Genomic DNA, 21402 nt, shown 5'->3' with positions numbered 1-21402 from the left:
GCAGAGCATAAGTTTTTACTTTGGAAGTAAATCTGTCGGCGTATGCTAGGGACGGTAGGATTTTAAATATAACAAATAAGTTGCGAAGGGGAACTGTGACCTGGTGCTGCAAACATATTTAGTGGTGCTTAAGCAACTGCTACGGCTCCTGCTGTTCTTCTGAAGGACTGGCACTCAACTCTTAGGAATTACTGTAGCCTACTATATATGGCATTGCCTGTATCCTAATCAAAATCTGAAATAAGGCATGGGCCATGTGGCAATTGTGAAGAGATTCACTTACCTGCATCCAAAATGGGCCGTGTGGAGACTCCTGGGAGGGGCGGGAGAGGCGGGGCCAGCCAGGAGTGGAATTTTGGGGTTCTCTGATCTGCACAGAATCTTAGCAAGAGGTTCTCCCAAACCCCTGCAAACCCTCACCCCTGATCCTGATGTCTCTCTGTAGAATATCTATTGGAATGGCACATAAAGCCCACAATAAGCTCTCAGAGCCGAGTGATATGGATATTACATTATGTCACACTCCCATGTTTTACATGGTTTACTAGGATTTCCACAGCCCCTCTGTGGTTTGAGATGTTTTCTTTCTTTTTACATAGTGCACACTACAGCCTGTGTGGTGTTTTCAGTTGCATCACCCAAAAGAAGCACTACGTAACCAATTTCATCGTATTTGGGGCTCACCTGACATAGGTAACTGTTCTGATCCCCCTCGTTCCACACCAAAGCTCTCCAAGCCAAAGATACTTTACGGAATTTATTAATAGACAGACAGGTCCTTGGCAGCAAACCGGCACAGACAAGCCTGGGCAGCAATCCAGCACAGATAAGCCGTGGCAGCAATCCAGCCTGCCAAGCTCACAATACTGTTCTCCAACATTAGTTAATGCGTTGACTTCTGCAAAAGGGGTGTGTGCACAAGCATTCCTTTTATAGTCTGGAGAGGAGCCTAATTACCACCAGTTGAATGCAATTATCTCCTGTAATTGCGTAATTGTTCCTTACGCCTATTAGCTCTCTGGTGCCGGGCATCTAGGAACAACTCCCTTGGCTCCTCCCCACTGCTGACATCCGGATCACACTCCCTTGTCTCCTCCCCACTGGTCCAAGGCTCAGGCGCCTCCTGGTGGCCAACCAGTCTCTCTGCGCCCTGCTCAGAGTTGGAACTCTGTCCAGGGTCCTCCACATCCTCCAAAGCCGACTCATAGGGCCCCTCACTCTGGTGGCAGCTCCAACGGCTGCTGCTGGGCCACAACAGGTAACTGTGTGTTATTCAGTGGGGATCAAACCCTCTGCCATGAACTGACTTCACAAATCCTTCCACTTTGGATAATGTTACATAGTGCATTAGCTTTAGGAGCTGTAGAATAGCTGTAATTCTGTAATGGTTTAACTCTGTGTGCTGCTTTTATTCTTTTGCTTCGGCAATCCAATCCAATCCAATTAAACTAAATAACCCTCTCCAAAGAAGAATACCTGGCATCCCCTTATATATTTTTCTGGTACTGGAAAGCAATCTTTTTCCTTCAGTCAGCCAGCTATAGGTTTGCAACCTGCCTTGAACCTGATTTTATTGCTCCACTGGCTATCTGTTGTTTCATTCTTGTGATTGCTTCGGGTGTTTATTTCATTTTAGCACTGTTTCCCATCCCAGAACCACTAACAGTAAAAAGTCAGATGGGAAAGGAATAGGACGCTCCAGGGTGAAATACGTGGCTTTTCTGGTGTTGTACCGAAATGCAGACCTGAACTTCAGGAAGGGATGTGCAAGCCATAAGAGAGAGAGAGAGAGAGAGAGAGAGAGAGGGAGGGAGGGAGGGAGGGAGGGAGGGAGGGAGAGAGAGAGAGAGAGAGAGAGAGACAGAGACAGAGACAGAGACAGAGACAGAGACAGAGACAGAGACAGAGACAGAGACAGAGACAGAGAATGGGAGACAAGAAACACACAGTGGGGCGGGGGGAAGAGACTATTATTCCGAGGGGAAAAAAGCATGAGAAAGCAACTCAGAATAACTTCACCTTGACTTTGTTTAATTTATGAGGTTATATAAAGGAACATGGAAAGGCTTTTGAGATTCTGTTATTCTGTCTTACTATAATGTACTATAAGGCATTCCAGGTTGCTTCTAGACCTGGCCATGTGCTTACATCGTCCTTACAAAGTAATCTAGGCTAAGGGACAGGGCCTGCAGAAATTGCATGTTTAAAATCCCACCCATCACGAGCTCTTTCACAAAGAAGAGATGAGAGATAATTATCTCCTCGTCCTGTTCCCCAACAGTGCAGATTGTTCTTCTAGCTGCTCTTCTAGACAGTATAGTACAGAACAGGCCACTTAGTGTAAAGTGCTTGGAATGTAGGGCAGGAAAAGAAATCAGGAGATGCTGCAAGGTTGAATCCACTGATGGGGGTCTAATCACCAATAAAATGGCATCCCCTGGTGGAAGACCTTCCCCTAACTCAATGGTGGCGGAGATATATGTGTCAAAGGTGACATGGCACAACATGTTGGCATTCCTCAACACCCAGTGACAACTATTCTCACAAGCACTTCCTATTCTCATGTGGATTTTGGAGGCTTTGGAGGAAGTGCAAGAATGCTCTTGCGCAGCCTCTGGAAACCTCCAAAAATTGTGTGAGAATCGGGTGTGCTTTTACATGGTTTTTAGAGGTTGCAGTGGCCGCAAAAGAGCATCCTCCAAATCTGTGTGAAGAACAAAGGCACTGTGTAACTTGGATCTACCTCAAGTAGGCCGCAGAGGTCTATCAACAGAAAGGGGACCCCCCCTGAATATAAAGAGTCAAGTAGCAGATCCAAGAGATCAAATACATTGCATCATTTTAATTAATAAATAAATAAATACATAAATGAATAAATGAGTATGTAAAGAATTGTTTCTCTTTTGTTCAGGTGTGTGTGTGTGTGTGTGTGTGTTTGTGAGATAGGCCAACAGAGTCAAGTTAGGCATTTTCCAAATTTTTGGCACGCTGAACCCAAAAGCAGTTCGCCGTCACTGCTATAGCTGTTTGCACTTTTTCTAGGTTTGCTGTGGCAGATTTGGGGCATACACAAAGGTGGGTTCCTACCAGTTTGCACCTATTCTGTAGAACTGCTTCGTCAAATCTACCATACCGGTTAGAAGAGGTTCTACTAGTAGACCCAGAAAGCAGGCCACACCCACAGAAGAGGTTAAAAATTTTTTTGAAACCCACCACTGGTCCTTGGATATGATTATTCTACACTATCATGTTCATATTTATAAAACTCAGTGCCTCTGTGAAAGGTAAGGATGACTACTGCGTTTGTGGTGCAATCAGAACATTGCGTGTGTTGAAGTTGTTTTAATGCAAACCAAAGATGCCTTTTAAAAAACAAGTTAAATCATATTCTTATGCATGCCAGTGCTGTGTGTGAGGTAATTTAAGGTGGTTCTGACAAGTATTGTCAGCATCTTCATATCCGGTCACATGGGCGGCAAGCCACTCCCACAAAGGAGGCCACACCCACAGAGTAGGTTCGAACAATTTTTGAAACCCACCACTGGGCATACATATCCCAAGAGGCAAAGGATAACCATGCTGGTAAGAGGAATCAGAAAAGAAAGAGATAACCTCCTGCGTAACTGGTAATTTTGTGGCATAATGTGGGATGGGTCTCAGCAGCAGCTCAAGATCAACTATTTTCCCTGGTTTGTGGCAGTTCCTGCATTTGGAAGCAGGCAGATTTTTATAGGGAGTTAAACTTGCTCCTTGCAGCTGATCTTCCTTCTGTGAAAAATCATTCCTGGTTCCTGAATAGTTTCCCAAATAGCTGCACACTCCTGTGAGCTGAACAATAGGCCCAATCACTTCCTTTCGATTGAACTCCTTTCCCATGTGCAGAGTCCATTAACTGGCATTGTTCTCTTAAGGGCGGACTGGATGCTGAAGCCTGAAAGACCAAAATGCTGCTTATATGTTTGTGTGTGTCAGAGTGAAAGGAAGAGAAAGGGCAGCAATGCCAGTGTGCAATCTGGATAATTTCCTACTTGCTAGCTAACAATGTTCCAGAAATTATCAAAATGCATGCAGCTTAATTTGCTATGTTGTATTAAAATAGTTTATAGGTTTGACTCATACATATCTTTGTTTGGGAAAAAAAGCTTGAATAATTAACTATCATTGTCACAGCAGGTGCAGCATAGAACAGCTAAGCAGAATTGGACCTGTTTAATTCTCTAACCTTTAGGAAGTCCTAGGAATGCCATTGGTTAGATTGGAATATTTTTTTTAAAAATGAATTAAGCAATAGCAAACCACTTCTGTCGAAAGTATCAAGAAAACAATATAGATAAGTCCAGAGTAGTCACCAGGAATCAAACTCTACTCAAGGAACACTTGATTTACAATAATGTTTTGATTAAGGATATTCTCTGTATGTGTGTGTCCCTCTCTCTCTCTCTTCTTCTAAATTTTGCATTACTTTTCTTTACAGGAAGGGTCTCAAAAATGTCAAGATAATGGCCACACCAGAGGTGGGTTCCTAGCAGTTCGCACCAGTTCGGTAGAACCGGATCGTCAAATCTACCGAACCGGTTAGAAGAGGTTCCACCAGTGGACCCGAAAGCAGGCTACACCTACAGAAGAGGTTCCAAAAAATTTTGAAACCCACCACTCACACACACACACACACACACACACACACACACACACACAAACTCACACACAGAGAGAAAGAGAAAGCGAAAGAAAGGAAGAAAGAAAGAAAAAAAGAAAAAAGAAAGAAAAAGTGAGAGAGATGAAAGAAAAAAGGAAAAAGGGACAGAGAGACAAAAGGAAGGAGAGAGAGAGAGAGAGAGAGAGAGAGAGAGAGAGAGAGAGAGAGAGAGAGAGAGAGAGAGAGAGAGAGAACACATGGCCGGCAAGTCACTCCCACAAAGGAGGCCACACCCACAGAGTAGGTTCGAACAATTTTTGAAACCTACCACTGGGCCACACTATATGATTGAAGCATTGTCTTGACTTTGATTGTATGATTCTGGCCAGCATTTTGACTTTTTTGATCACTAATTCCATTTGAATTTTGACCACTCATTCAGTAACTGTTTGAAGTCACAAAGGTGCTGAAAAACAAAACTTACGACTGAGGTCCTCTAACTTGCAGCTGTTGCAACATCCCTTTAGTCCCCATATGATCATGATTTGGGCATTTTAGAATTGGTGTGAATTAACAGCAGTTGCCCATCCCACACTCATGTGATCACCATCCATAACCTTCAGGGCTGGCTTCTGGCTAGCAAACTCAATGGGAAATCCAGCAAGAAGTTGAAAAGTCACAGTAATATGGCATTGCACTTAAGGATCTGCAGTGATTCCAGAGGTGGGTTCCTACCAGTTCGCACCTATTCGGTAGAACCAGTAAGTCAAATCTACCAAACCGGTTAGAAGAGGTTCCACCAGTGGACCCGGAAAGCAGGCCACACCTACAGAAGAGGTTCCAAAATTGTTTGAAACCCACCACTGGTCCTTGCCTCTGTTAAAGGTAAGGATAACTACTGCGTTTGTGGTGCAATCAGAACATTGCGTGTGTTGAAGTTGTTTTAACGCAAACCAAAGATGCCTTTAAAAAAACAAGTTTACATCCTATTCTTATGCATGCCAGTGCTGTGTGTGAGGTAATTTAAGGTGGTTCTGACAAGTGTCGTCGGCATCTTCATATCCGGTCACATGGGCGGCAAGCCATTCCCATCCAGTCACATGGGCAGCAAGCCACTCCCACAAAGGTGGCCACACCCACAGAGTAGTTTCGAACAATTTTTGAAACCCACCACTGAGTGATTCACTTAATAACTGCAATCAAAACTGAGGGACCTGATGTTGTAAGTTGGTGTGATCACATGACATTGCATTTAACAACATGCCTCTTAGAAACTCTGGTTGGTAAGTGAAGACAACCTGTATCTTACTTAAATATTACAGAAATGTGATTGAACTTTGGCTTACAGCAAACTAGTAAAATGTTAAGTGTTAAGGTGGGCATCAGCAGCATAACAGTGTGATGGTATGGCATCAGCATCAGGATGGGTAAGCGGTGGCAGAGGGCAGGGCATCAGCAGTGTGTGGGGGACAGGATGTTGGTAGCAACAGGGGAGGGATGGTGGTGATGGGAGGTGGGGCAATGGCAGCCTTCCACAACACTCCCAGTTTGTCATGCTGCTGTTTCAGAAAAGGAATTGCCAATTGCTGGCTTGAAGAGTCCTCACTACCAACTAAATTAGATTGAAAAATTATGGCAAATATCTCTATTTGTGAAATTCAGAGTTCTGAAGCCATAAATTATACTAATTTATAATTTATATAATCTAGGAGCCGAGGTGGCGCAGTGGTTAAATGCAGCACTGCAGGCTACTTCAGCTGACTGCAGTTCAGCTGTTCAAATCCCACTAGGCTCAAGGTTGACTCAGCCTTCCATCCTTCCAAGGTGGGTAAAATGAGGACCCGGATTGTTGTTGGGGGCAATATGCTGACTCTGTAAACCGCTTAGAGAGGGCTGAAAGCCCTATGAAGCGGTATATAAGTCTAACTATTGCTATTGCTATTGCTAATTGATTTAGTTAGCAAGTTTATAACAACTCAATAGTTGTTAATTCCTTAAGGCATCAAAACACCTGGAAAAACAAGCACAAACCATTTGTAAGTATTAGACTTACAAATATTCAGGAAACTTAAGACATCTTTAAAATGAGAATGGTTTCAATTCATGGGAAGAAAAAAGTATCCTCCCCTCCCTTCCCCTCCCCTTCCCTTCCCTTTCCACCCCATGATCCTGAAAACAGTAGAATGGCAAAGGTTGTTAAAGGACAGAGAGCTAAGTGTTTATGGCTTAGCAAATATCTTAAGCAAACATCCTAAATCTGAAAGCAGTTAAGAATGACAGAGATAATAATATAAACCCTTCTCAGAACTTGTTAGTGCTCACTAATCTTACTAGATCGGGTAAAGGAAAAGCACACTCAGGCTTAGGCAGCAACAGCTCTTTATTAACTCTGAAACAACTATGTACAATCCAGCGAAGGCTCAGTCCGACAGCAGCCCTTTTATAGGGAGCTGTCGGACCCTTCGACCAATCAGGTTGAATCTCTGTTCCCGCCGGAACAGAGGATCTTGGTATAAACCATTGTAACTGATTCTGGTATCTAACACCCCTCCCCTCTTCGATGGGATCAACTGACTTGTGACATAGTCACGCAGGTAGGCGGGCTTTCTGGTGGCTCGCACAGACCTGCGCAGTTCAGTTGGTGGGTGTTCTTCAGTCAGGTCGGACTGACCTGTTGACTCTGCGACGTCGCCTGGTGGAAGCTCCTGGAACTTCTCCCAGGCCGTGGTTGGAGCTTCTAGAGTTGGTTTGCTCGAGCTCACTGTGGGTCTGCAACACTAACAGATAAGTGCCCTGGTATCTTCAGGCTTGAGTTATCTGTGGAAGGAGTAACTTCGTGCTCCTTTTGGGTAGGGCTTTGGCTAACTCATGCAGGAGTTACTTCTGGTTGCCTAAGATTGGAGTTGGAGAGGCGGCCACAGAGTTGGTCAACGTGCCGTCTCCAATTCCAACCATCCTCCAGCTCTACTAGGTAAGAGCGGGGTCCGGTGATGCCTATTACTGTGGCAGGAATCCACAGAGTTCCCCCAGCGTAGTTGTGGGTGTAAACTGAATCCCCTACGTTAAAGTTCCTTATTTTGCTTGTAGAATCTGGGGGCGATGCGGCAGAGTAGTTTGGGTATAGCCAGTCTAAGTGAAACCTTAGCCAGCGACCTATTAGAAGCTCGGAAAGGCTTCCCCCAGTGGTAGCACTTGGCGTGATGTGCTGTACGAGGAGGAATTGATCAACCCGTGTTTGCCAATCTCCCGGGCCCATCCTGGATAGGGCCTCTTTTGCAGATCTCACCATTCTCTCCGCCTGACCATTGGAGGCCGGATGGAATGGAGTGATCAGGGCATGCCTGATTCCCTGTGCTGCTAAGTAGGTCTCGAACTGCATGGCTGTAAATTGGGGCTGGTTGTCAGAGACTAAGACATCGGGCAGGCTGTGAGTGGAGAAAAATCTCCGTAGTGCCTTGATGACCACTTCTGCCGTGGTAGAGGTCATGAGGACTACTTCTAGCCATTTCGAGTAGGTGTCCACAATTACCATGAAAGTCTGGCCGTGAACTTGGCCAGTGAAATCTATGTGCACCCTAGACCATGGTGCTTGAGCTCACTCCCACTCCTTAGCGGGTGCCTCTGGGGAAGCTGGTCTGGACTCCTGGCATGGTGTGTAGGTAGCCACCCATTCTTCTATCTCCCTGTCCATGTTAGGCCACCACACGTAACTCTAGGCCAAAGACTTCATCCTGACAACTCCAGGATGCCCTACGTGCAAAGCCTCTAATAGTGCAATGCACAGTTTGGGTGGAACAATGACCAATTCCCCCCACAGTAAACAACCATTTATTACAGACAGTTCATCATGTTTGCAGTAAAACATTTTAAACTCTGGCCCAACCGGCCCCTTGGGCCACCCTCTCCACACACAGTTCAAAAGCTGTTTGAGTGTAGAGTCTTTTGCAGAGTGGTGGGCAAAGTCACTAGACAAGACAGGACCAGTTTCTAGGCAGTCAATGACAAGGACTGGCATCTCAAGGGTAGGGTCTGCAAGCAGTTCAGGCAGTGGACATCGACTCAAGGCATCGGCATGCTGCAATGTAAAGCCAGGTCGATGGACGAGGCGATAACTGTAGGCCGCGAAGAAGATTGTCCACCTGGTCATTCACGGCAACAAAGAAGCAGGAGGAAGCCAGTCCCCAGCCAGCAATCCCAGTAGTGGTTTGTGGTCCATGATGAGTTCACAGTCACGGTCATAGAGGTACTCGTGGAAGCTTTTAACGCCAGCGACTGCAGCCAGAGCCTCACGGTCCAGTTGGCTTTAGTTCCGCTCAGCAGCAGACAAGGTTCATGAGTAATAGGTGATGGGCGTCTCAGTTTCATTGGGCATGCAGTGACTGAGGACGGCTCTGATGCCAATCAGGGAAATGTCACACGTTAGAATAAGTGGCAGGGTCTGGCTGTATTGGACCAAAAACGTGTCCGCTGACAGCAGTCTCTTCACCGTGGCAAATGCGGCTGCTTCAGCTTTTCCCCAGGACCACTTTGCATTCTTTGTGAGAAGCCGATGTAAAGGTTCATCAGCTGTAGCTTTCTAGACTGGTGCCGAAGACATCCTTGAACTCCTTAAGGAATTCCTCAGTGCTTTTGTCTAGTATGATGTTGATTCCAGTGACTTCTAGGCCCAGGGCTTCGAACCAGTCAAGCCCCAGGAGGCTCTGCAGGTCTCCGTTGACTTCTGTCACTGGTAGCTGGCCACAGAAAGTCTTGAATTTCACCCGGAACGTGCCCTGGCCCACAATGGGGAGTCGGTTCCCTTGATAGTTGCAAAGGCGGATGTCAGGAACCCGTAGATGCTGCTTCTTAAGGCTAGGGATAGCCACTTGAGTGCTGCCCAAGGCATCATAGTCAAGGATGACCCAGTGTCAATCTCCATTTTGCATGGAGAGTCTTTGATGAGGACTGTGACTTTTAGCTTTTTTGGCTGCGTCGTGCGGACGTGGCCTATGGAGGTGTGGTAGGTGACTCTGGTGTCGCCTTCTGTTCGCCATGGTGGCGGCTGCCATGCCCCTTGGTTGGGCCTCTGCTGGTGGTTGGCTTGGCTTCTGGGCTTTCAGGTTGTAGCGGGGTGATCACTTCTGCATACCTTGGCAATGTTCCCTTTTCAATTGCAGCATTGTCAGATTGCGTCATTGAAACGGCAGTGTGTTCTGGGATGGTCTCCTCTGCAGCCGGCACAAGGCGGGAAATGCAGTTCAAATTTCTGCACCAGTTTGGTTCGGTCACTGCGCATGCGGTAGCTGTCATCTTCGTTCTCCGAGCCTTCAGGCTCTGTAGCCTTACAATGCATGCCTGCACTCTTCCGCATGCTTTTAGGACTGTTTTAGCACTGCAGGGTTTCCATAGATTTAACGGCAGACTCAATGGCCCTGGCTTTGTCTAGGGCAATTTGGAGCATCAGATTAGATTTAGCTAGTAGTCTCCTCTGCAGGCCAATGTCTCAAACACCACATATGATGCGGTCAAGTATCAGTTCATCGAGATCTCTAAACTCGCAGTACGCTGTGGCCTTTCTGAGCACTGCAATGTATTCATTGATGGATTCACCCTCTTTCTGGTTACGAATGTTGAATTCATGCCTTTGGATGTGTTTAGAAGGTCTGGGAGTGTAGTGTGTCCTCAGCGTCTATTGTAGCACTGACCAAGTGACCGATTGGAGTGACGTTGGCTCGGACAAGTCCTTTGCTGTCTCAAACACCTCTCGTCCACAGTAGCTCAGGAACATGTTCTTTTTCCGGCCTTCAGAAAGGCCCATGAGGTTGTTGGCTTTAAGGAAGCAGTTGAATCTGAGCATGAACCTAATGCTCAGTGATTGGGTTGTATGGAGTTGGTGGAGCATGCATTGACATCTTGTGTACCTGAGCACGTTTGAATTTGCTGCTCAAAGATGGCTGCTCGATGCCGTGCTGAGCTCCGGGCTGGATTTACTTGCTGGATTGTTGTGCTCTTTTTGTTTGCCTAGTTGCCTTTGTTTGGACCCGGATTGTTGGGGGCGATATGCTGACGCTGTAAACCGCTTAGAGAGGGCTGAAAGCCCTATGAAGCGGTATATAAGTCTAACTGCTCTTGCTCTTGCTATTGTTTGCCAAACCATTGTAACTGATTTTGGTATCTAACAAATCTGGATGAAGAAGTCTAGATGAAGGGCCCTCTGCTATACACTGATATATGAATGGCGCAATATTGTCAAACGTGACTTACTTTAAATAAGAGGGAGATTTGCTGTACTGTGGGCAGCTACGCGTCATCCAGTTTAATACTGATCTGAAATTTCAGTGTAAACAGACATCTTGAAAAGAAGCTCAGTGGCTTAGTTTGTTTGTGACAGTCTAAAGCAGAGACCATTATGTAGCTGGAACATAATGGAACCGTTTTGGAACAGTTCCATATAAAATATCAGATTCTCAATGAAAGCGTTACCTGCCCTGTGATCTTTCTTGAGTTTCAGATTTATACAATTCTGTCCCTTCAAAATTAGTCGAGCCGAGGTGGCGCAGTGGTTAGAGTGCAGCACTGCAGGCTACTTCAGCAGACTGCAGTTCTGCAGTTTGGCTGTTCAAATCTCACCGGCTCAAGGTTGACTCAGCCTTCCATCCTTCCGAGGTGGGTAAAATGAGGACCCAGATTGTTGGGGGAAATATGCTGACTCTGTAAACCGCTTAGAGAGGGCTGAAAGCCATATGAAGCTGTATATAAGTCTAACTGCTATTGCTATTGCTATTGCTATTGCTAGTCAGAGTTCAAGAAAAGTATTATGGGAAATGAACGAAAATAGGGCATTTTACTTCAATAAGGCCGGTTTTAGCAGCAATTACAGTATGGAATGGAGCTCTGCAAGGGACGCAAAAAACTCTATTTCCTAACCAGTTTTTTTTTAAAAAAAAAAACTAAATTAAATTTCACGTTTCCGCTATTACTGTTCTATAAACACTCACTAGAGTAAGGCCTAATAGGTTGCAAAAGTTTGGAAACTAATGTGCAGCAATTTCCTTGCCCTAATTTGCTATCATTGTAAGCATATGATACAGCAATCAAGGCACTTGGGGTCACCAAAATATTGTGCGGAAGGTTAAAAAGTTCTTCGAGGCAGTGTACCGTTGGCCTGCTGCCAAATGTGGTGCTACAGACAAAACAGATAAAGCTGCCAAGTGCATAGAAACAAAAGCCTCTGACACACAGCACTGGAGGGCAGCCAAAATGTCATGTTCAAGGGAGAGGAATTCTCCCTAAGATGTTTAGGAATCTGAAGTGCTTTCAGTCTCACAGTGGAAATACATCTCCACCCCCTGCTCAAATAATATATATATATATCACACTTGCAGTCCTTCTTGGCTAGAGCTGATTCAAGAAGTAGGAAGACCTATACATTCTGCTAGAGAGAAATTTTCCCAGTTGCAATGTATGGCTGTGAAAGCTTGACCACAAGAAAGGCTGAGCGCCAAAGAATTGAGGCCTTTGAACTATGGTGCTAGAGAACACTACTGCAAGTCCCTTGGACTGCAAGGCAATTAAACCGGCTAGTCCTAGAAGAGATCAACCCTGACTGCTCTTTAGAAGGCCAGAAGATAAAACTTCTTGAAGATAAAACTCAAATACTTTGGCCACCTAATGAGAAGGAAGGACTCACAGGAGAAGAGTCTGCAGTTAGTCCAGAATGCAGCCGCACGAGTGATAGTGGGCGCACCGTGGTTCACCCACGTTACACCCATCCTCCGCGAGCTGCACTGGCTACCTGTCGATCTCCGGGTGCGCTTCAGGGTATTGATGACCACCTTTAAAGCACTCCATGGTAGTGGATCTGGGTACTTGAGAGACCGCCTTCTGCCGATCACCTCCCTCCGACCGATTAGATCGCACAGACTGGGCCTCCTCCGAACTCCATCTGCCAGTCAATGTCGACTGGCGACTACACAGAGGAGAGCCTTTTCTGTTGCAGCTCCGACCCTGTGGAACGACCTCCCCGTCGAGATCCGTACCCTCACCACCATCCAGACCTTCCGCACAGCCCTCAAGACCTGGCTCTCCCATCAGGCCTGGGGATAGGTTCCCAATTTACCCGCCCGAGTGTTGACTGTTGAATGCAAGTTGTGTTTTATTATTTTCTTTCTTTTGTTCACATATTGTTTGTCTTTGATATTGCACCCCCTTCCCTGTGATTGTAAGCCGCCCTGAGTCCCCTCAGGGAAAAGGGCGGCCTATAAATCTTAATAAAATGTCTAAAAAAATGTCTAATGCTGGGAAAGATTGAGGGCAAAAGAAGAAGAGGACGACAGAGAATAAATTGGCTGGATGTTGTAACTGAAGCAGTAGCCGTGAGCTTAAATGGACTCCAGAGGATGGTAGAGGACAGGAAGGCCTAGAGGAACATTGTCCATGGGGTTGCGATGGGTCAGAAATGACTTCGCAACTAACAATAACAAGAGAGAAATTCCCTGAGGATGGACTCGTGCATGAATATCGAAAGCTCAGAAGTCTAACCTCTGGTCCCGGTGACCCACCCAGATTAGAAACCTATAAAATCTTGAGTCAACTGAGTAAATTGAAATTCCATGTTCAAATGGCTTTGTAATTCAGCATTCATATTACAGGGATTCTCCAGTATGACTCTAAGAAAGTGCAAACTCATTCTGTGAAGTCACGAGACTCCAAAAAATTTTTTTTAAAGCAGTCCTGGACCTAAATGTTTTGGAAATAAAAATAAAAATAAAAATCATTTTCTTAAAAATTCAAAGATAAATTGGATGAGGGAGTATCAGAATTTCTTAAGTCTAAAATAATTTTTGGATCCCAGACAGAATACGAACATTCAACGTTCCAAAAGCTCTGAGAAATTTAATTCTAAACAGATGGAAGTTCAATTTTTTGAATCCACAGCCTTATGTGAACTAGAATTTATTCTGATTTGCTGCTTATAAACTACTTACCTATCAAGCAATTTACCATTTGATCTCTGAAAGTCTTGTTCAGCTTTTCAGAACAGGGTAAAGCAACTGTGCAGCTACGTTTGAACATCGGCAAAAATCTCTCTCCCCAATGCAACAGCTTGTGGCTTGTAAACTTTGCATATTGTTTCTCTACTGCTTACTCGATTTTTTTAAAATTCTGTAGCAATAGCAATAGCAGTTAGACTTATATACCGCTTCATAGGGTTTTCAGCCCTCTCTAAGCGGTTTACAGAGTCAGCATATTGCCCCCAACAACAATCCGGGTCCTCATTTTACCCACCTCGGAAGGATGGAAGGCTGAGTCAACCCTGAGCCGGTGAGATTTGAACAGCCGAACTGCAGAACTGCAGACAGCTGAAGTAGCCTGCAGTGCTGCATTTAACCACTGCGCCACCTCGGCTCCCTACATTCTTATGGTTAAGTAAAAAAAATGTTCCTCGGATTCTTCTAATCTGAATTTCTGGCCAGGATATGGAATTCTACCCTGCTTAATTCCTCTTTCTCAAATAAAACGTGGTAACAATTTTAAAAAATGCAAGAATTTTTGGCAAAAATGTGGTTAAGAATACATCTTTATATGCTCCTTGCAACACAGGCCTTCTGTTTCCCCAGAGTTCTGATTCTCCTAAATTTCAGTTTAAATAAGACAATTTCCTCAATACATTCCAGAACGGAAAGAAAAAAGATCTGCTTAGTTCACCAAGCTATAAATCAGGCAACCATGAGTTCTAGTTGCGCCATAGGCTCAAAGCCAACTGGGTAACTTTGGGCCAGTCACTGTCTCTCAGCGCCAGGAAGGCGGTAGTGGCAAACTATTTCTAGGGGTTGGATTCTACCAGTTCAGAACAGTTCGGGCAAACCAGTAGCTCCAATGATAAGCTGGGAGCGAATCGATTTTCTCGGATGATCAAGTGGGCGCACCCGCCCACCCCCTTCACTTTACTGACCTATAGCTTCTCAGCTGATTCCTGCCACAGAGTGGAATGCTGCACCTATCCTCCGCGAGCTGCACTGGCTACCTGTCGGTCTCCGGGTACGCTTCAAGGTGCTACTTGTCACCCATAAAGCCCTTCATGGTAGTGGATCTGGGTACTTGAGAGACCGCTTACTGCCAATTACCTCCACGCGACCTATTAGATCTCACCGATTAGGCCTCCTCCGAGTTCCATCTGCCGGTCAGTGCCGACTGGCAACCACGCGGAGGAGAGCCTTCTCGGTAGCAGCTCTGACCCTATGGAACGATCTCCCCGTGGAGATTCGGACCCTCACCACCCTCCAGACCTTCCTCACAGAATCTGGCTATCCCGTCAGGCCTGGGACTAAGATTGTAACCCGCCCGAATGGTATGAATGTTGTGTTTGTAATTATGTATTGTCTTATATGTTAAAAGTTTGTCTTTTCCCCCCTTCCCTTTTTAAGTTGTGAGCCGCCCTGAGTCCCCCCAGGGAAAAGGGCGGCATATAAATAAACTCAATACCAATACCAATACCAATACCTCAACTATGTTACTCCCCAGCAGTAATGCAGAAGGTAAGTTTTGCACTGAGGGAGCTCAACCAATCTCGTTGTACATATGTTGTGCACTGACAAATAAATAATTCTAATTCTAATTCTTTGCAAGCGCAAAGCATGCAAGCACGTGAAGCATGAGCCAAGGTGGCGCAGTGGTTAGGGTGCAGTACTGCAGGCCACTTTAGCTGACTGTGATCTGCAGTTCAGCGGTTCAAATCTCACCGGCTCAAGGTCGATTCAGCCTTCCATCCTTCCGAGGTGGGTGAAATGAGGACCCAGACTGTGGGGGCAAGTTGCTGACTCAATTTGCTAAAAAATTTGTAAACCGCTTAGAGAGGGCTGAAAGCCCTATGAAGCGGTATATAAGTCAAATAAATAAATAAATAAATAAATAAATAAATAAATAAATAAATAAATAAATAAATAAATAAATAAATAAATAAATAAATACATACATACATACATACATACATACATACATACATACATACATACATACATACATAAATAAGCAAGCAAGCAAGCAAGCAAGCAAGCAAGCAAGCAAGCAAGCATGCAACCACCGAACCGGTTGTTAATCCAACAAGATCCCACCACTGACTATTTCTAAAAATGTTGCAAAAAGAACTGCATGAACTGTCCCGGCAGGGATCAAGAATTAACACTGACCAGAAAGCACACATATACAAACACTCTTTGCCATCCTCTGCTTAATTATATGCTCATTAAGCACCCCAAAAAATAATTGGCGTGATTATCATAGAATTGCATCAAGATTTTGCAGTCTTTGGGAAAAGGAACGTGTGCTAAGTTAATGCATTTTAGTTGCATTGTGCTGAGATAAATGACATGTCATCTCTATAGCATTACCTTGGAATACTATATTCTCAGCCTTCACAGGCCTAAGCCAAAGGTCAAAATTGTCATATCGAGAACTTTATTTGGGGAAAGCAAAAGAAAACAAGCCATGCAACTAAAAAACCAAGTGCTGCACATTAAGTACCTATCATGGTCCGATTGTTATTTTTTTCATTTACTTTTAAAATTACCTGAGCGTGTCTGCTGTGGCCTGAAATAAATAGGTCGCAGAGAATTTTTATTTTAATATCCATGAGAGCAAGCTCCTTGACCACTCATTTGCCATACATTTTTAAACTCCTTATGCTCTGCTGAGTTTCTGACGCATCACCTGTTTCAGGACAAGGCATGTCTCGTTGACCGCTGGAGTTTTTACTTGCTTCTGTTTTATAACAAGCTTTATCCATGATCGTTTGCTTGGTATTTTCATGTTTGTTCAGAAAAACCAGCCAAACGTTGAACAATCACAATGCCAAGAAAATCATGAAACTTGACCAAAGATGAAATAAAACAACAAGAAAACAGAACAAATGAAAGAAACAAATCAGCTAAACCGACCATAATTACAGCCTATTTAAAAGAGCTTAAGATGGGGTGAGAAATTCACGAACAGCCTGCAGCCCCCGAACCAATTTTCGCAACCAAAGCCACAAGTTAGCCCTCTCCATTGCTATTCCATCCATTCGCCCAAAATAATTACATTTAAGGAGATTTTAAGGAGATGTAAAATATCTCCCCAAGACTAGGTGTCTTAAACAGATCAGATGGGGCCATTTAGATAAATAAAACCAGAGGCAAAAATAGAATGAATACTTTGACAGCAGCATACCAAAGACAGCTTATGAATGAGCTGAGTAACATACTGTGGTGGTGCAATGAACAAAAGTATATTATCCAGGATTGTTTGATCTGATCTCACTTCGAAGGTTGGGTCCACTGTTGGAAACAGAGATTATTTACCCTGCAGATGCAGAAACCTTTTAAAAGTATTGTTTAAAATATTCAATTTGTAAGAAAAAGGCTTTGGGGAAATTTGTCTGGCAATATAAGCTATTTAGGGATACGGTGGCTCAGTGGTTAAGTCGATCCGAAACATCGGCAGTTTAGTGGTTCGAATCCCTAGCACCGCATAACAGAGTGAGCTCCTGTTACTTGTCCCAGCTTCTGCCAAGCTAGCTGTTCGAAAACTTGTAAAAATGCAAGTAGAAAAATAGGGACCACCTTTGGTGGGAAAGTAACAGCATTCTGTGCACCTTTGGCATTTAGTCATCCTGGTCACATGACGACGGAGACATTCCTGGACAGTACTGGTTCTTTGGCTTTGAAATGGAGAAGAGCACCACCCCCTAGAGTCAGGAACAAGTAGTACATATGTGCAAGGGGAACCTTTACCTTTAATAAGCTCTTCATTTGGGAAGAAGCTACTCTGAAAGACAGTGGTTTCTTTTTCGACATATATTTTTTAAAAAGGTTGGATGGCCACCTATTCATGGGCAGGGGACTACCCCAATCTTTGGGACCTCAGGGACCACTAAATTCATAATTTTAAATACGGTGAACCACTAATATGATCTGCCTAATGATTGGCTGGGTGGGCATGGCTAGGTGAGCATGTGACTGGGTGGGCATGACCAACTTGATGTCACTCACATCAAGGGGCGCCTCACTGGCCTCCGCTCGTGACCCGTCAAAACCACGCTCGACTAAGCCACGCCCGATTAAACCGCGTCGCTGACGTCATCAACAGGGTGACAACAGCCAGCGCGGAGAAAGAAGGGCGCTTTAAATAGCACTTTGGAAGCAAGCCGATTCAACTTGGTAAGGGTTAGGTTTAGGGTTAGCTTTAGGGTTAGGTTTAGCATTAGGTTAAGGGTTAGGTTTAGGTTTAGGTTTAGGTTTAGGGTTAGGGTTAGGGTTAGGGTTAGGGTTAGGGTTAGGTTAAGGGTTAGGGTTAGGGTTAGGGTTAGGTTTAGGGTTAGGTTTAGGGTTAGGTTAAGGGTTAGGTTTAGGGTTAGGTTTAGGATTAGGTTTAGGGGGGTTAGGTTTAGGTTTAGGGGTTAATTTTAGGTTTAGGGTTTACAGCGTGCTTCTGTCTCCACGCTGTTGTCGCCCTGTTGATGACATCAGCTATGCAGTTTAGTCGGACACGGTTTAGTCGAGCGCGGTTTTGTGGTGGAACCGCCTCCGCTCACCCCTCCATCTGACTCTCTGCCACCAGCAACACTTCCCTTCAGCCTTCGCCCAAAGCCCCACACCAGGAGACTGAAGCAGACTCCAAGTCAGAATTTCTGCCCCCCTCCAACCCACCCCAAAAGACCCAGAAGGGGGAGAGATTCTGCAGCAACACAAGCATTCATTGCACATACCCAGCCCAGGGGCCTTAGTTTGAGGACTCCTGATTTAGTGCAATATAAAAAATGAAAAAAAAAATCTGTGGACCACCAAAGTTTTCTCATGGATCACCAGTTGGTGACCACTGTCCTAGAGGACTTAAGTAAAGGAAGACTACATTCATTATTTGGAGTCTATTTAGCATCAGAAGATTTTTTTTAAAAAAAAAAATCTCAAGGTCAATATTAACACTGAATTAACAAATTCAGTTTAGCTTAAAAGATAAACTAGCATTTGAAAGAAAGCTATTTCAGAAACATAAATCAAATTTCAAAAGACACATGATTGCTATGGTTCCACTTCGAAGCATAAAGGACAAAATTGGCCTTTTTACCATCAATGAGAAAGCTCAGCCAAATGAAGGGTGAAATACTGCTTTACAAATACACATTCTCTAGTGCTTTATTTTTGTTCTTGTAGAATAATCTGATGCATTATGAATCCCACCTGCTTATGTAAGATGAAACCTATTTCCATTACAAGAGCTTGATCATGATGTTACCATTGCCATTTTACTGTAATCACCTGGTGAAGGAGGCATTTAGCCATGAGTAACACCTTAATGTTTCACTAAAATTATGTCAGAGAAAATATCACCCATATGGCAGCTTACATCTTTAGCCTTGTACAAATAGCAGGCTTAAAAACATTGATAATAGCTTTCTGTATTACTGGGAAAAGGTCCGAAAATAAAGAGAATTAAGATATAACTGAAGGTAATCTGTGAAAAGTGCCCATAGCAACTAACAGGTAAATGAACACCTTTAGTTTTATGCATCTCCCACTCTCTCCCCTCTTTGTTTTTTTGATAAATTCTTTAACGGGCTAATACAATCTTTAGTCATATATAAAGAGAATGGCCAGGAGCAAGACCAGTTGAAGGACAGATTGTCATGGAGAAAATGTATTTTTGGGGTTGCTAAGAGTCAACATCAACTTGATGGAACTTAAGTTTGAAGTTTGAAGTTTGAAGTTTTATTTCATTTGTATGCCGCCCTTTTCCCTGTAAGGGACTCAGGGCGGCTCACAACTCAAACAAGGGAAGGGGGATACAGACCATTGACAACAACACAAAACAATACATAATTAAAAACACAACAATCATACCATTCGAGATAGGGGCAACGATTCTTTAGCCCCAGGCCTGTCGGAACAGCCAGGTTTTAAGGGCTATGCGGAAGGCCTGGAGGGTGGTGAGGGTGCGAATCTCCACGGGGAGTTCGTTCCAGAGGGTCGGAGCAGCAACAGAGAAGGCTCTCCTCCGGGTAGTCGCCAGTCGACACTGGCCGGCGGATGGAATTCGGAGGAGGCCTAGTCTGTGCGATCTAATTGGTCTGGTGGAGGTAATTGGCAGCAGGCGGTCTCTCAAGTACAATCGGTCAATCGATGCATATGTATGTATTTATGAAATTTCATGCTAATAAATAGCCAGAACATTACTGCAGATATCTATGATATTCAAATGCTCAGGTGGACCAGGTGGAATGTCTGGATCTGTTCTGACCTAGGCTTCCCAAGAGCATGAAGCAGACACCTCATCCCTATAAAATCTCTTTTATTTAGGTTAAAGGGAATTCCTCTCCAGCTAAGTCCCAGCAAACAGTCTTTCATGAGATTTCACAATATCTTCCAAATCTCACAATCTCTTCCAAATGCCATGCTGTAGCAGCAATTATGTGGCAAGAAGTCAGGAACAGATCTTTACCCTAATGAAGTGAACGAATTGTCTCCTGCAAACTCCCCTCCCCTTTTGCTCCTCTTTATTTCCTATGGGAGGAGCCAGTCACCATCCACTTCAGATTCAGATTCAGATTTAGTTTATTTGTATGCCGCCCTTCTCCAGGAGGGACTCAGGGCAGCAAACAACTCAAAAGGGGAAAGGGGAACATAGAACAGAATACAAATAATTAAAATAAGCAAGAATCACACAACCAAACAGGTCGAGTGGGTGGGGAACTCATCAACCCCAGGCCTGCCGGCAAAGCCAGGTTTTGACGGCTTTTCGGAAGGCCTGGAGAGAGGTGAGGGTCCGAATCTCTGCGGGGAGTTCGTTCCAGAGGGCCGGAGCTGCCACAGAGAAGGCCCTCCCCTGGGTAGTAGCCAGGTGGCATTGGCTGGTAGACGGAACCCGGAGGAGGCCGACTCTGTGTGATCTAATGGGTCTTTGGGAGGTAATTGGCAGCAGGCGGTCTCTCAAGTACCCAGGTGCCTTTACTCCCAAGTCGGCCCTTGTTCCTTAGCTGTTCCCTTTTCCTGGCAGCTCTGCTCACACATGCATCTGGAACAGGCTCCAGTTGTTCTTCTGCCCCACTGATATCCAACTCCAAAGGCAGCTGATAACTGTTGGACGGCCCTGGCCCCTTCTCTGCCTCTGATGCAGAGCCCTCATCAGAGCCTTCCCCAGACTCCAGAACTGGCCCATGTTCCTCCCCAACCTCCTCACTGTCTGAGTCTGCCACCAGCTCCGCTGGCCACTGGTGGGCCACAACAGGATCATTAATTGGAAGGGACAGAATTATAACACTTTCAGGACTGTGTGAGAACAGATAGCACAATTTTCTCAGGAATAGCAGGGTTGTTCCTCTTGCAATGGCAAATAAACAACTTAAAAGACAGCTAAAAGAAGAACATTGTTATCAATGCCACTTGTATTGTTTCCCTTTTTTATTAAATGAAGGATGGCACTTTGTGTGGAAATTCAAGCATCCAATCCTATCCATCAATGCTATTGTCAGGTGGCTGTTGACTCCAAATGAAAATTTTATGATTTTCCTAGGAAGATTAAGCAATACGTAGTAAGAGAAGCTTTCCAGAGCGCTTGTGGATTATCTGATGGTCTCCTTCTCCTTTCTCCAGAGAGATTTTGTCAGTCAGCATTTGGTATCCAGTTGCCAATGTCTGACATAATAGGTCAGGGCACACAAGGGAAATTCCTCCAATTTTAGATTGTAATTCTGTATGACAGGTAAAATTTCCCAGTTAACACTTCCATGCGTTTCATAATGAACACAATTTGTA

The sequence above is a fragment of the Thamnophis sirtalis genome, unplaced genomic scaffold, assembly GCF_051295495.1.
Source record: "Thamnophis sirtalis isolate CommonGarterSnake01/CBP01778 unplaced genomic scaffold, rThaSir2_p1.2 scaffold_6, whole genome shotgun sequence".
Taxonomy (NCBI): Eukaryota; Metazoa; Chordata; class Lepidosauria; order Squamata; family Natricidae; genus Thamnophis; species Thamnophis sirtalis.
This window is presented reverse-complemented; position numbering follows the sequence as displayed.